At 36.5% G+C, this 15599-nt stretch overlaps 1 long non-coding RNA gene across 1 annotated transcript; it reads left to right on the top strand.

Moving 5' to 3' along the window:
* Window positions 1-699: 699 nt before the first annotated feature.
* LOC308390699 lies at window positions 700-11132 on the top strand. Its single transcript, XR_013970477.1, has 4 exons — window positions 700-831; window positions 923-1418; window positions 1874-2044; window positions 10790-11132. It is a non-coding gene; the product is annotated as an uncharacterized lncRNA (long non-coding RNA).
* Window positions 11133-15599: the final 4467 nt, after the last annotated feature.

Here is a 15599-nt window from a genome sequence, read left to right as displayed (position 1 = left end):
GTGTGTCAAACTGTAATAACAAACAACAGCCCGGAGACTCTGGAGAAACTCTGAAACTGCTTTACTGGCATCACCGTGTACCCCTGTGTGGGTAACACATTCCTGCCTTTTTCTGTCACTTTTTGAGATATTTAAAAGATCTGAAAAGAAGACGGACATTGTACTCTGGGTGTACAGAAGACATTTGGAAGGATTTGCATCTGAGCTGCCACGCCTTAGGAGAGCAGCGGAGACAATTATCTTAACTTACTGTTGTTCAAGGATTAAAGGGTAAAACAAAACTTGTCTCCAGACGTTTTCATTCATGCATTCATTCATCATGTGATATAAACCTAATCAATGTTATAAATAAGACTAGATAGAATAGAATAGAATAGAATAGAATAGAATAGAATAGAATAGAATAGAATAGAATAGAATAGAATAGAAAGTACTTAAACATGATCTGATAGAAAAAGGAAGTGCAGTAGAGCACTGTTCAGGCATGTTGTGTAATACAGGAAAGCACTGAATGTTCCAATAGGACGGAAAGTGTGAGTGTCTGTGTGTGTTGTGTTTGTGTGTGTCAAACTGTCCTAACAAAAACAGCCCAAAAACTGGAGAGACTCCAGAGTCTCTGGAAAAACTATACAAGAGACTGATTGACCCCTGTGTGGGTAACACATTCCTGCCTTTTTCTGTCACTTTTTGAGATATTTAAAAGATCTGAAAAGAAGACGGACATTGTACACTCAGAGCACAGAAGACATTTGGAAGGATTTACATCTGTGCTGCCACAGCGGAGACAATTGTCTTTACTTATTATAAAAGCTTTTGATTACTTCATCGAAGGTAAATTTATATCACCACATCACATCTATAAGTGCTGAATTTATTAAATAGTTTATCAGCATAAAAATAATAATTGTTTTATGTTTTTTAGATGACAGCTCGTCGTTTCGACTAACCTAAAGGAATGGACGATGAGGAAAAGAAAATATTCAAACGTGAAACTCTGATGGGAAAAACGCAGAGATTCTCTATGAAGACACATATCAAACTGGTATAAGATGCAACCTCATTTTCTTCACCCACTCTGGAACACACTACAGGGCTGCAATAGAAGAAGCATTGAAGGATATTCAAATGGACAACAAACTCAAACTTGAACTCTCTGTGTCCATATTTCCCAGTGGAAAGATTTAGATTCAAGGTACAGAAGAAAACCTTGATGCATTTGAGAAAATGTTTAACAAAATGAAACAACATGTAGACACAAGAAAAGAAGAACAGATGATGAAAACATTACAGCAAATGAAAGTTGAAGAATCTGATTCTGAAACAGAAGGACGAGACAAACAGAAACAGTCTAAATGAAATGTGATACAACAAGAAAAAAACAGGAAACAGCAGAAACAATATGGACATTTGAACTATTAGTAAGTGAATATTAAAGTTTTTGCTCCTTGTGTTTAAAAATGATTAGATATTTAAGTCTGACTTGCAATATTTTTATAATCTTTATTCTCTTTTAAATCCTGCCGTTTGTTAGATATATTATTATATATGTATTGTTTTACAATGATGTCAAGGAAAAGTAAGTGTATTGCATAACATATTATTAATATGAAAATGTCTTTCAGTCTGTAGATTTGAAGAATTTTAGTTTTGTAGTCACTGAGCAGGTGGGAGTTTAACTCAGTTTTCCACATAGATGAATGAGATTTAGTCTTGTCACAAAATGAGCATTCGGGTACATGTCCTACAGATCGGTTAGGTTAAGATAAAATATTATTTTATATTATATTGATTTTGCTTTGCCTTTGCTAAGTTATAGAAATAAAATACAGTGCATACAAAAGTCTAACCGTTGGACATTCCCTTTGTTTAACAGGAGTGTTTGAAGGAGTGGCTCTTCCTTTACTCAGGAAACAAAAGAGCAATTTTAGACTTACAGGAACTCAGAGTCTGAACCGACTACTGTGGGAGCTGTGTAAGGAAAATACACCTTTTCACCTAGAAGTTGAGTACATCTTGATTTAGAACAGAACAAGAAACATTGAAGGTACATGTATATCACCACATCACATCTACAGTTTATCAGTGGAACATGAAATTATGTAAAAATAATAATTGCTTTATGTTTTATAGATGCCTGTTCGTCGTTTTCATAGTGAACCTCTGGAAAACCCAGAGGTTCTCTATGAAGACAGAAAACGAACTGGTGTAAGATGTAACCTCATTTTCTTCACCAACTCTGGAGCACACTACAAGGCTGCAATAGAAGAAGCTTACCCTCAATCCAACGCTATTCGAATGGAAAAAAACAAGAAATTCAAACTTGAGCTCTTTGATGTGTCTATATTTGACAGTGGAATCATTGTGATTCAAGGTACAGAAGAAATCCTTGATGCATTTGAGAACAGGTTTGACACAATTAAACAAAACGTAAACAGCAGAAGATAAGAACAGGTGTGGAAAACATTGGAGCAATTGAAAGTCAAAGAACCTGATTCTGAAACAGAAGATTAGGACAAACAGAAACACTCTAAATAAAATGTGATACAAATAAGAAAAAGCAGGAAACAGCAGAAACAATACGGGCATTAATAAGTGAATATTAAAGTTTTTGTTTCTTGTGTTTAAAAATTAGTAGATATTTTAGCCTGATTTTCAATACCTGTATAATCTTTATTCTCTTCTAAATTCTGCTGTTCATTTGATGTATCATTGTTTTTTATATCATATTTCATATTACAAATATGAATCTCTTTCAGTCTGTAGGTTTGAAGAATTATAGTTTTGTACCCACTGAGGTCCGTCTCATATCTGAAGGTCAGTTTTCCACAGAGATGAATGAGATTTAATCTTCAGCCACTCAAATTAAGATAATGTCACAGCATCAGCGTTCAGGTACATGTCCTGCAGATCAGTTAGGTTAAGATAAAACATGGGATATTATTTTAAATTTTATTGATTTTGCTTTGCCTTTGCTAAGTTATATAAATAAAATATCATGCATACAAAAATCGAACCTGTGGACATTCCCTTTGTTTAAAACTTTTAAATAAGTATTACATCTATTAATGGCTCTTACCAGTTCTTCTAGCTACTTACTGGTTGAGCCAAATGACACTGCTCAAACATGAATCTAAAGGCCTATATACAGTGGCTTGCAAAAGCATTCGGCCCCCTTGAACTTTTCCACATTTTGTCACATTACAACCACAAACATGAATCAATTTTATTGGAATTCCACGTGAAAGACCAACACAAAGTGGTGCACACGTGAGAAGTGGAACAAAAATCATACATGATTCCAAACATTTTTTTTACAAATAAATAACTGAAAAGTGGTGTGTGTGTAATTATTCAGCCCCCTGAGTCAATACTTTGTAGAACCACCTTTTGCTGCAATTGCAGCTGCCAGTCTTTTAGGGTATGTCTCTACCAGCTTTGCACATCTAGAGACTGAAATCCTTGCCCGTTCTTCTTTGCAAAACAGCTCCACAACTGCCCTGTGATGGCCTCAGAAGTTAACTACAGAAGTTAGACAAAGCAGATTTCAGGTTTCTAAGTTTCAGTAATAAGTTGCAGGTTCCTTACTGGCCTGACTGGTTTTTCCTCTTCATCAGTTTAGTGTTGTTGCTCTACCACATGACAAACAGTAAAATCTCACATGCAAATGTACACGTTCACAAAAACTAAAAAGAAATACCTTCATTGGGCACACCCATGAACCACTCACAAACACTACATGCCATAATGGCACTGACCCATACTTTGAAGAAATGAGTGACAGCTGGAAGAAATAAGATCTTGGGTGTGTGAAGGCAGTTAGGGCTCTGCATTCTACTTGAACAATAACACAGTGTGGAAGGAAGACATATGGAAGTTACCTGTTAAGTAGTTAGAGTGGACTGCATGAACAGATGTGTAGAATGACTCTTAATGTGTTGTCAGGGTGGGGCTCCTGCTCTGGAATAATTGAGGCATGTACATCTTTTAGAGATAAAATTTTGTTTACATTAAAACTTTCACATTTTGCACATGTGGCCTATAGCGCAAGGATTCCATTAACTCTGCAAAATATATAATTACACAGTTTTTATTACAAATTCTACTACTCATGGTAATAGCATTTAATGACTATTAACCATTATACATGAAAATTCTTAATAAATGACACTAGAATAAGCACTAAACTGATTAAGAACTTAAATTTCACCCTAATTTTCCCGTCTGTCCTTCTCACGTCTCCAGTGGTTGTACATGTTGTCCAGGTTGATGGCCTCGTCTGCTTGCAGCTTTGACTTCATGCACATCAGCTGGTCCAAATGGTCCACTTCAAGACAATTTCTGGATGCTGTTTTGGTACGATTCATTAAACTAAAGCCTCTTCCACAATCTGCACTGGATGCTTGAAATGTAGCACAAATATCCACAAGCTGTGGGATGTGTTTTAGCTCCTCATATTTTACTGTTGCAGCCAATATATCTGAGAATGTACTGATTGACTCGTGTTTAAGTTTTGCCTCATTATGTACTTGAATTCAGCATATTCACTGTTAATGACCTCCACAGAATGTGAGTGATGGAAAATGGCCTCATACTTCTTTGCCAGCATGGCAATGTCTGCTGTTCCATACTCAAGCTGACGTCTGAGCTTAATGCCTCAACAGTCAAATGCAGACCACTCCTTTAGTTTATCCTCTGGAAAACGAGCATCCAAGTGATCACACAGCTTACGAATAAAACGTGTAATCTCACCGGTATTTCTGCCATCAGCTTATTGCCTTATTGACACGGTCACTCCACATTAGGGATGCACCGATACCACTTTTTTGGAAACGAGTACTTGCATTTCAGTACTCGCCGATGCCGATACCGAGTACTTAATAAAAACATGATTTAAATTTACAGGTAACAGCTTTAGTCCTATAATTTAACAAAAATTTAAACAGTGACAGTGCAACTCAAGTATTTTTTTCAGTTTATTGTAAACTCTGCCGCTTTGGACAACACAAGGGGCATTAATAAACATCTTTGCTATTTAGTGCACAATATTTGAATAAACTAACAAAATCCACTGACATAGAACTGTGGCAGTCAGTGCAACTGAGGTAGTTATTAACATCAAGTCTAAGATGACTCACTTAATGGAGAGAAAAAGTGAATGGCAGGGTGTTTTTTTTTTTAAAGAAAAGTAGCTTTTCTGCATTATCAGCAGTCAGACTGTTTCTGTTTTCATCTATAATGTGTGACACTGAGCTAAAAAGCCTTTCACTTTCCACACTGCTACATGGGGCTGAGAGGTATTTTGTTGACACCCCAGTACTTCAGAGGACTGTCTTCACGAGGCTGAAGACAGAAGAAGGCTGAAGACATTTCAAACGTTAACATTTATCAGATGTCCATATCACAGCAAGCTGCTGCTTTTAAAATTCCAACATGTGTCTTTTGTTTTCACTGGAAGTGGTTGGCATTTTTTTAGTTGACAAAAAGAAAATCAACATTGTTTTAATTTCCAGCAAAATATAATCTTTTCAGTGAGTTTTTGTTTGGTGGGTAACAGCAGAGCTGTAAAGGTACAACTACCAACAGAGACCAGGTTCACAGATTGCATGTAATAGTTCTTTAAGATTTTGTAATTCCAGGAGTCATAACAGGTTAGAATAAGTTGAAGTAACTGTACAGGAAATAGTTTATATAGTGTTCAAATTAGATATTTACACACCGTATAAACTAGTCCTTTCTAGTCAAAGTCATCATGTACAAAGCAAATGAGTTTAGACTTCATCCCATCATAGACTAATAAAGCAGAATGAATATCAAATCAATGTTTAACACATACTGTTATAAAACAAAGGTTATTAAATTCATTGTAGGTCATAGAGCCTTTTTGGATTTGGTTACACAGTCTAAGTAAGATGAACTCTCCTGTGTTTACATTCCTGACACAGACACTCTCTACTTTTAAGATTAGGCTTCAAACTTTCCTTTTGAGTAAAGCTTATAGGTTGTGCTCAGTCAGTTATACTGTAATGGGCTCAGGGAACTTCCCATGATGCACTCAGCATTTCTTCTCCATTCCTTTTCCCTCTTGATGATCAGCCACTACTGCAAGTCACTGACATTTGTCTTCTGTCTCATACAGGTTGTTGTCTTGTCAGGCTTTTTGTCCTTTGCTCTCTCTCTTTCCTCTTTCTTTCTCTCTCCTCCCACCAATCACAGCAGATAGTCTGTTTTGCTAAAGGACTCTTCCTGTTAGTTTTCCTCCCACTATCACCAAGTCCTGTTCATGAAAGATCATCTGATCCTTGGGGCTCAGGAAAAAAAGGAAAAAACTCAGAGCCACAGGGAAGACAGACAGACAGACAGATGACTTTTACCCTATGATAGCCGGTATAGGCTCTGCGACCGTGACATAAATAAGCGGAGGAGAATGAATGGATGGAAGTTACTATACAATTTAAGATTTCTAGATACAAAAAATATGAAAGGCATAAATATTGAATTTTGGTATAAATCACATAAAGATATACAGATATAGATAAAACAACGTTTTGATAAACTGTTCATGGAATACATGTTTAGAAGTACCATTGCACAATCATCAGAATTGTCTCTTTTATTAGACTCAAAATGTAAAAGAACCCACCTGTCATGATCCTGGGTCTTTTGAGTTTATTTTGTTCATTAGGTTATCTAAGTTCATTTGTTTATTAGATTCCCCTTGTGTATCCAACCCCTGTTAAGTCTCCCTTGTCTTTCATGTGCTTCATGTCTGTGTTTCATATGTTGTCATGTTTGCGTTTCATTATGTTTCCCGTTGTTATGTTCATGTTGTGTCTACTGTGCCTTTCTGTTCCATGTTTCAGGTCCCTATGTTCTGTCTCCCCAGTCTGTTAAGTTTACATGTCTTGAGTTCCGTTAGTGTGTTTCCTGTTTTACTTTCACAGTCTGTCCTATGTTAATGTTTCTAGTTTTGCTTCCCTTGTCTCGTCCTGCCTAATTACTCCCAGCTGTGCTCTCCTCCTGTGGCTCATTCCCCCTCCGTTATCCCTCAGTGTATTTAAGCCCCATGTTTCTCTTTGTCAGTGTTGCGTCCTCAAATTCAAATTCAAATTTTATTTGTCACGTACACAGTCATACACAGTACGATATGTAGTGAAATGCTTGGACAACTGCTCGTGACCTAAAGAAAACAAAAAAGGAAAAGGCTATGAATAAGATAGGAAATAAATATGAAAAATTAAAAAGGGTAAATTTAACTAGGAAGGAATAAAATATAAATTAAGGTTAAAAATGAAATAACTGTACAACACAAATTAGAATGAAGGGTAAATTTAACTGGGAAAGAATAAGATAAAATATATAAATTAAAGTTGAAAATAAAATAACTGTACAACAAAATACACAATATAGAACTATATAAGAATGTATGAAGAAATATAAATAAATATATACACAATAACAGCAGCTGTACAAGTATTAACCGGAAATGAAGAATGTAGTGACCAGTGTTGTGCAATCCACATTATGTCTCCCTCATAGCTGTGTGATTTTTCCCTGTGGCTCCTTGTGCTTTAGTTTTCCCAGTTTAGTTTTGTATTGTTTTTCGTGTCCCACTCCACGCCAGCAATAAAGCTGTGTTTTTTGAGTTTACTTTTTGTCTCTGCGAGTTTGCGTTTGGGTCCTACTCTTGCCTGCACACAGCCGTATTGTGACACCACCTGCCTCTTGAATCACACTCTAGATCTTGTTTTTACCTGTCAAATAGAAACTAAACATTTAACAATGTTTCCTGAAAAGCCTCTCTTGTCTGGTCATTTCCTGATAATATTTAAATTTACAATAATTGATTACACAGCAGTGGGAAGTAGACATCATCACAGTAGATGTCTTTTTGAAAGTGCTGTAACTAAGTTTAAGAATATAATAATATATAATTCACCCACTGTTATCATCTTCAATGCCCTGCAACAACATAGAGCAATGCAGCTACCTGAACGCTACTCCAACAGAGGTCCATCATCTTGTTAATAATTTTACCTCCTCAATATTTACGACTTTTTAAAACCTGGTGAAATAATAATTACAGGTAGGTATTACAGGTAGCTTACACGTCTTTTTTTTTTTTTGTTACTCATTAGCTACTGATTATTTCTCAGGTTTCAAATAGGTACATCAGAATTAAGAAGTTGAAAGTCAGCAGGGCAGGCAGGGTGAGCAGAACCATAAAAAATGTATTTTGTATTGTTGTTCTATATGTTGTAATAAAATTGGCTTGTATTGTTGTGTTTTTAATGCAGGCAGATTTTTTATGTGGATATAAAATGATCCAAGTGGGATTGGTAACTGACAGGGTCTTGACAGTCAGTGATACAGCAATAATTATAGCAGAATAACAGGGACTAAGTGCAGTTATTTTTTTCATTTTTTTTTTTAACCAGTCCCATTTGGTTCTTTAGCCATCAAAGTTGTTGTCTGAAGGCCAACAAAGATACCCAACGGATTTACTTTACGAAGTGGATCATCACGGCCTTGCCGTATTGGTCCATTTGACTGACCTTTGTTGTTATTATTTTATTTTATTTATTTTTTTAATTTTATTTTATTTGCAGTTGTTACAGACGTGACAGACATGGCTGGGGGATAGGAAAGGGAGAAAGAAAGAGAGGAAGGAAAAGAAAAACAGAGGGGAAGAGGAACAGTGAGAAAGGACACTTTCTCTTAAATTTGATCATTATGCCAGAATTTAAGAGATTCTGGCATAATGATCAAATAACTGAAGATAACCATCCACTCCACTAACAGCCTACTGGAACTACAAACTGACAAATTAGATATTTGGTGCTTGTATATAAAGTGAATGAGTTTATGCTCTTCAGATGCGCTTTTTGGAATATGACGAGCTTGTTGTTTTTATTGTGGTTGTTTTCTCGTTCTCCTAAGTTTGGGGGTGCTATGTCCAGCACCCTTCGCCAGAAGAGTTTGAATGAATACAAAGAATATAATTAAATAATATTCTGAATTAGCACAGGCAAATTCTTCAAATGCAGATTTTTGAAGTGTAAGTAAAAGATGCTATGGTGGCGTACTGACAAACAACAACCTGGAGACTCTGAAACTGCTTTACCGGCATCACGGTGTACCCCTGTGTGAAAACCACATTCCTGACTTTTTCTATTGCTTTTTGAGATATGTAATAAATAAAAAAATCTGAAAAGAAGTACCATGGCAATATATTTCTTTTTGTTTCTCTCTAGAAATCTCTCTAGCTCCAATGACACTAACCAAAGAAGAAGAAAAGAAGGTCAACAAGGATGCCAAAAGTAAAGAATGCTCTAAAAACCCAGAAAAACTCATTGTCAGTACAAGAAATGGAAAAGAGGACAAATTGCAGTTACAAACGAATCATCAAAAAAGATTAATGCAGTGAATAACAGAAGATCTTAAGCCAGAGACTACACAAGTCACTGCTACCGAAATCATACAACCAGTAAAGGCAAAACTGTATTGCATCATAATGGAGAACTGGTGATGTGTATGGCAATGATCAGGGGGAAAAAACAGTTTACAGAATGGTTCAATGACAAAATAAAAACAATAAATACAATCAAACAACTGGCAAGAGCAAAACTCCAGGATCAACATGTTCAGCCAGGAAAGACACGGCAGGTTTCTAGCAGAGTTGAGCTTTTCTTTCTTTATAAGTTCAAAAGATTAAATATTTTAAAACATAAGATGAAGTGATAAAGAATAACCACTTTGTGTTTGTTTGCTATGTTATAAGCGTCAATTCTGTACTTTACAGCTCAAATTTGTGTACATGCTGGTAGTTGTTTGGTTTCTTCTGGTATTCAAAGGGTTTCCATGATATTTCTGTGAAATAATAAATAATATATTATGATTGTGATAAAATAAATTATTTTGTGAAATTATTTGATAAGCGCACATTAAAGCACACTGTAAAGAGAAAAAGGAGAAAACAGGGAGAACAAACAGACAGAAAGCCCCCAGGTTTGCTGTGAAGTGACCATTATGACCACTGCACCATCATAACATCTTTCACTTCCCTGTGCAAATTCTAGATCCCGAATTTGCACAGGCAAATTCACACACACAAACACACACACTTTCCACATTTGCCTGTGCAAATTCCAGATCCTGAATTAGCACAGGCAAATTCTTCAAATGCAGATTTTTGAAGTGTAAGTAAAAGATGCTATGGTGGCGTACTGACAAACAACAACCTGGAGACTCTGGAGACTCTGAAACTGCTTTACCGGCATCACGGTGTACCCCTGTGTGAAAACCACATTCCTGACTTTTTCTATTGCTTTTTGAGATATGTAAAAAAAAAATCTGAAAAGAAGACGGACATTTTATACGCAGAGTACAGCCACCACACCTTAGGAGAGCAGTGGAGACAATTGTCTTTATTTATTGTTGTTCAAGGATTAAAGGGTAAAATAGAAACGTGTCTATGAGATTAGATGTATTTAAGAAGGTCTTAATAGCAAAAACATCATTTATTAAAAGCTTCTTTCTTCTCAGCTTAAGAACAGAATCAATCAATTTTAGACTTACAGGAACTCGGAGTCTGAACCGACTACTGCAAGTGCTGTGTAAGGAAAATACACCTTTTCACCTGGAAGTTGAGTACATCTCGATTTATGACGAACAAGAAACATTGAAGGTAAATGTATATCACCACATCACATTTATAAGTGCTGAATTTGTTATGTAGTTTATCAGTGGAACATTAAATTGCGTATAATAATAATAATTCTATGTTTCATAGATGCCAGCTCGTCGTTTTGACTACCCTGAAGTAATGGAGGGTGAGGTAAGGAATGGATTCAGAGAAGAAACTCTGATGGGAAACCCAGAAGTTCTCTATGAAGACAGAAAACAAACTGGTATAAGATGTAACCTCATTTTCTTCACCAACTCTGGAGCACACTACAGGGCTGCAATAGAAGAAGCTTACCCTCAATCCAACGCTATTCGAATGGAAATAAACAAGAAACTCAAACTTGAGCTCTGTGATGGAGGCACTGTGTCTATATTTGACAGTGGAAAGATTTTGATTCAAGGTAAAGAAGAAATCCTTGATGCATTTGAGAACAGGTTTGACACAATTAAACAAAGCGCAAATAGGAGAAGATAAGAACAGGTGTGGAAAACATTGGAGCAATTGAAAGTTGAAGAACCTGATTCTGAAACAGGACAAACAAAAACAGTCTAAATAAAATTTAAAAAAGCAGGGAAAGACAGAGCCTCAGTTTTCTGTTATTTGGGTACATTAGATGGGGAGAAATCAATATGGGTATTTGAACTCTTAATAAGTGATTATACTGGATATTTTATTCTGATTTGCAATACTTCTTTATTCTCTTTAAATTCTGTTATTCATTACATACATATGTTTTAGACTGGTGTCAGGAAAAGTAAATATGTTATGATTACAAACATAAAATTTATGGTGTCTTGATTCTAGCAGGACTGCAGCACACTGTCTTTCAGAACATCAGTTTTTCACAGTTACTGAGATTTAGAGTCTTTAGCTGCTCAAATTAAGATAATGTCACACCACCAGCATTCAACAGTCCTGCAAGAGGAAACATTATATATATATGTGTGTGTGTAACCACGGAGATAAAAGGTCTTATGTACTGAAAGAAATCAATAAAATTTGATTATTCATGACTTTAACACTAAGAAATTATTTTGTGAAATTGTTTGATGAACACTCAGTAATAGAAAAAAATCTCTGAATGCATGTATGTGTGACTGAGTGATTGAATCTTGTAGCATGAAAGTGTTTTGAATGCTCAACTGACTAAAAAGGTGCTATGTAAGTACCAACCTGAGTGTCATGGTCAGTGATGGGAATAACGGCGTTACAAGTAACGGGGTTACTTTTTTCAGTAACGAGTAATCTAATTACTATTTCTATCTAGGAGCCACATTCAGGTAAAAGTGTAAGATCAAATGATCCGTCAATAAAGGATAATGTTGGATCAGTGTTTCAATATTTATATCCTTTATTAGATGTGCATGTGGTTTGGTTATTTGCCTTTTGGTTGAAAGTACACTGAAAGAGGACTTTTTATTAGTGCTCTTAATAGTATTTTTTTTTAATCTAATTGAATACAATCTATTTGTGTATGATTGTCAGTCCAAAGAGGGAGAGAGGAAAGAGGGGAAAGTACAAGTTCAGGAAGAACCAGGTAAGAAAACAGACAGGGAGTACTAACAGGCACAACACAAACTGTTAAACTGGCAAAGAAAAAGAACAACAAAAACAACTAATTTTACTCGTACAATCTGGAAGTTGTGTTCTCCCTATATTAAAGCTGCTATACAGAATCTGCAAAACAAACTGGGTTGTCAGCCCTGGCACTGCATCACCATACTGAACTTCAGTCAGAGGAAGTCATGGTTGCCAAAAAATTTTTGAAGCTCAAGAGTGAGGCTGGTGCCATTTCAGATATGTTAACATTGTACAATCTTCTGGATAATCAGATCTTCCCCACACTGTGAAAATGTTATTCAGGTTGCCCTAACAAACCCAGTTAGCAGCTGTAGCTGTGAAAGGTCTTTTAGTGTCTTTCATCAGCTCCATACCTGGCTGAGAAGGACCATGGGTCAAAGCAGACTCCAGCACCTGGCTGTGATGTCAGTTGAGAAAGAGATGCATGAGAGACTTGACCACCAAAATGTGATAGACAGATTTGCCAACCTCAAGGTGAGGTTAAAATAAAAGAAAAAATCTGCAGAGCCATAGAAGTATCTGCAGTAAAGATCTTTTCATACATTGTATACATTGTACCAGAGGCCAAGGTGTCTCAATTTTTTAATAATATTTTGTACATTTCAAGGACTCTTCTATTTTGGAGTGCATTTTTTATGTATATATATATTATATTATACATACACATTAAAAGTGAATCTCTGTCCAAAAAATGCACTGAGTTTACTTTTTACTCATTATGAGCATCATTCATTATTCTCCCGCAGTAATTAAGGTTAGGATATTTATTTTTTTAAATTCCAATCCATTCTTCTTTGGCAGTAGTAGTCTTTAGCAGCATTTAACAATCGCATGAGTGCTGCTGTTTGACTGAGGAAGAATAAAGTATTTGTGGTAAGTCAACCACATTACCGCTTTAAGATGACAAAGCAACAAGGTGATATATACCAGTTTTTAAATTGTGTTGATAGGCCACGTAAAACCAGAGTCATGATAAACAATATATATGCGGCGTTTTTTCCTCAAACGTTTTGTGACGTTCACTGTCTAAGGACAGTGCTAGCAAGCACTCTCTGCTTATGACCAAAAAATTAAAAAACAAAGCAAAAAACAGCCCTTTCATGTTGGTGGAAAATGTACATGTAAAATGTAAATGTCAACCAATCAAAAAATGATATGGCAACATTGCATTTGGATGTTTAGGAAGAGGGGAAGTTTTAGGAGTGACAGTGAGAGAGTAAGAGAAAGACAGCAGAAAAAGAGAGAGAGCGAGTTTTGAGATTTGTGACGTTTAGTGTGTTTGGAGTGTGTAGTTAATGTGTTGTCTTGTGTAGTTAGTGTGTAGTGTTGTGGATAGTTTTGTGTTGTGTGTCAGAACAATGAGGCGACTGCTGTCTCCAGGTAGAAACAGGAGTGATACACCTGCTGCTGTCAGACCTGCAGGTATCAGGCTGTGATGTTCTCCTTTATAGTGGACAGAAATTTTTGGAGTGGCACAAAAAATTTGTGTGGCATCTTATTGAAAAAGGGGTAAAAGGTAAATGGCTGCAAATAACTTTGTTGTTTGCAAAACTTGTGCATATGATTTTAAAATTGGCCATTTATATTTGCATTTAAAGTTATGAAATATGATCCATTAAACATGTTTGTGGTTGTTACAGTAAAAAAATATAACATACAGTATGTCAAAATGAAAACATAACTGTACATAACAACTGGACCCCAGAGGGCTAAACTTTTTTTAAAGTAACGCAATAGTTACTTTTCAAGTAATTAATTACTTTTAGAATCCTGTAACTCAGTTACTAACTCAGTTACTTTTTTGAAGAAGTAACTAGTAACTATAATTAATTACTTTTTCAAACTAACTTGCCCAACACTGGTCATGGTCCAGGTGAAGTCCAGTGTTTTTTCCATGCCCACCCTGTGTTCATCTCATATCAGTCCTGGGGCAGAGCCCTCATCATGCCACCTGCTCAGTTCACCTATTCTTGATCCCCAAGCAATCAGGAGACATATTTTAGGTAAGCATCATCTTCTCTCCTTTGTCATTTCATCAGCTAACCTCACGTTGATAACAGTTCTCCTTGTTTCATGCTCGTTAAAATCTCGTGTTTACTTGATCTACTCTGTGCTTCTAGTTGCTCCTGGACTCTGGTCTCCACGGCAATGTCCCCGTTTATCACGCACACTTCACTGCTCATGGTTGCATCATTCATCACTTCAACCTACTCACTCACCACTCTAGGAGCTCAGCTGGGCGTTCACCTCCCCCAGAGCAGTTTACACTCCACACACCAAGACCAGTCTAGCGTCCCCTGCATCATCTCTAACCTCCTTCCTCCCACAGTTTTGTCTAGATCACCTTTACGCCAGGAATCCCGCCTTTGTGTTGCCATTAATTCCTGTGTTTAAGCAAATAAATCTAGTTGAAATCTCATCACTTTCCCCTGTGCTTGAATCGGCTTTTGGGTCGTAGTTCTTACATTAGCCTCCAGGCTCCCGTGACACTGAGTGTTCAGAAACATCATCACACATATTATCTAATGGTTTTTCTTTATTTTCACGACTATTTACATTGTTTATTCTCACTGAAAGCATCAAAATACGAGTGAACACACTGAATTATGTAGTAAACATAAAAAGTGTGAAATAATTCAAAACATGTTTTATATTTTAGATTGTTCGAAATTGCCACCCTTGTTTTGCACACTCGTGGAATTCTCTCGATGAATTTAATGAGGTATTCACCTGAAATGGTTTTCCAACAGTCTTGATGGAGTTCCCAGAGATGCAGAGCACTTGTTGGTCCTTTTGCCTTCACCTTGTTTTCCCATCTCATCCCAAACCATCTCGACTGGGTTTAGGTTAGGTGATTGTGGAGGCCAGGCTATCTGGCGCAGCACTCCATCACTTTCCTTCTTGGTCAAATAGCCCTTGCACAGCCTGCAGGTGTGTTTGGGGTCATTGTCCTGTTGAAAAATAAATGATGGTCCAACTAAATGCAAACTGGATGGCATGTTGCTGCAAGATGCTGTGGTAGCCATGCTTGTTCAGTGTGTCTTCCAACACACCATAACACCTCCTCCTCCATGCTTCACAGTGTGAACTAGGCATGTAGAGACCATTTGTTCATCATTTCTGCATTGCACAAAGACACAGCAGGTGGAACCAAAGACCTCAAATTTGGACTTATCAGACCAAAGATTTCCACTGATCTAATGTCCATTCATTGTTTCTTGGTCTCACCTGCTTTTTACTTGTCCTTAGTAATGGTTTCTTAGCAGCTATTTGACTATAAAAGGCAATTCCCACAGTTCAAAGTTTTTGCAATTTTCCAGACTAACTGACCTTC

Source organism: Rhamphochromis sp. 'chilingali' (genome assembly GCF_963969265.1).
Source record: "Rhamphochromis sp. 'chilingali' genome assembly, chromosome: 22".
NCBI classification, from domain to species: domain Eukaryota; kingdom Metazoa; phylum Chordata; class Actinopteri; order Cichliformes; family Cichlidae; genus Rhamphochromis; species Rhamphochromis sp. 'chilingali'.
The sequence above is the reverse complement of the archived record's forward strand: the minus strand, read 5'-3'. Positions and strand labels throughout refer to the sequence as shown.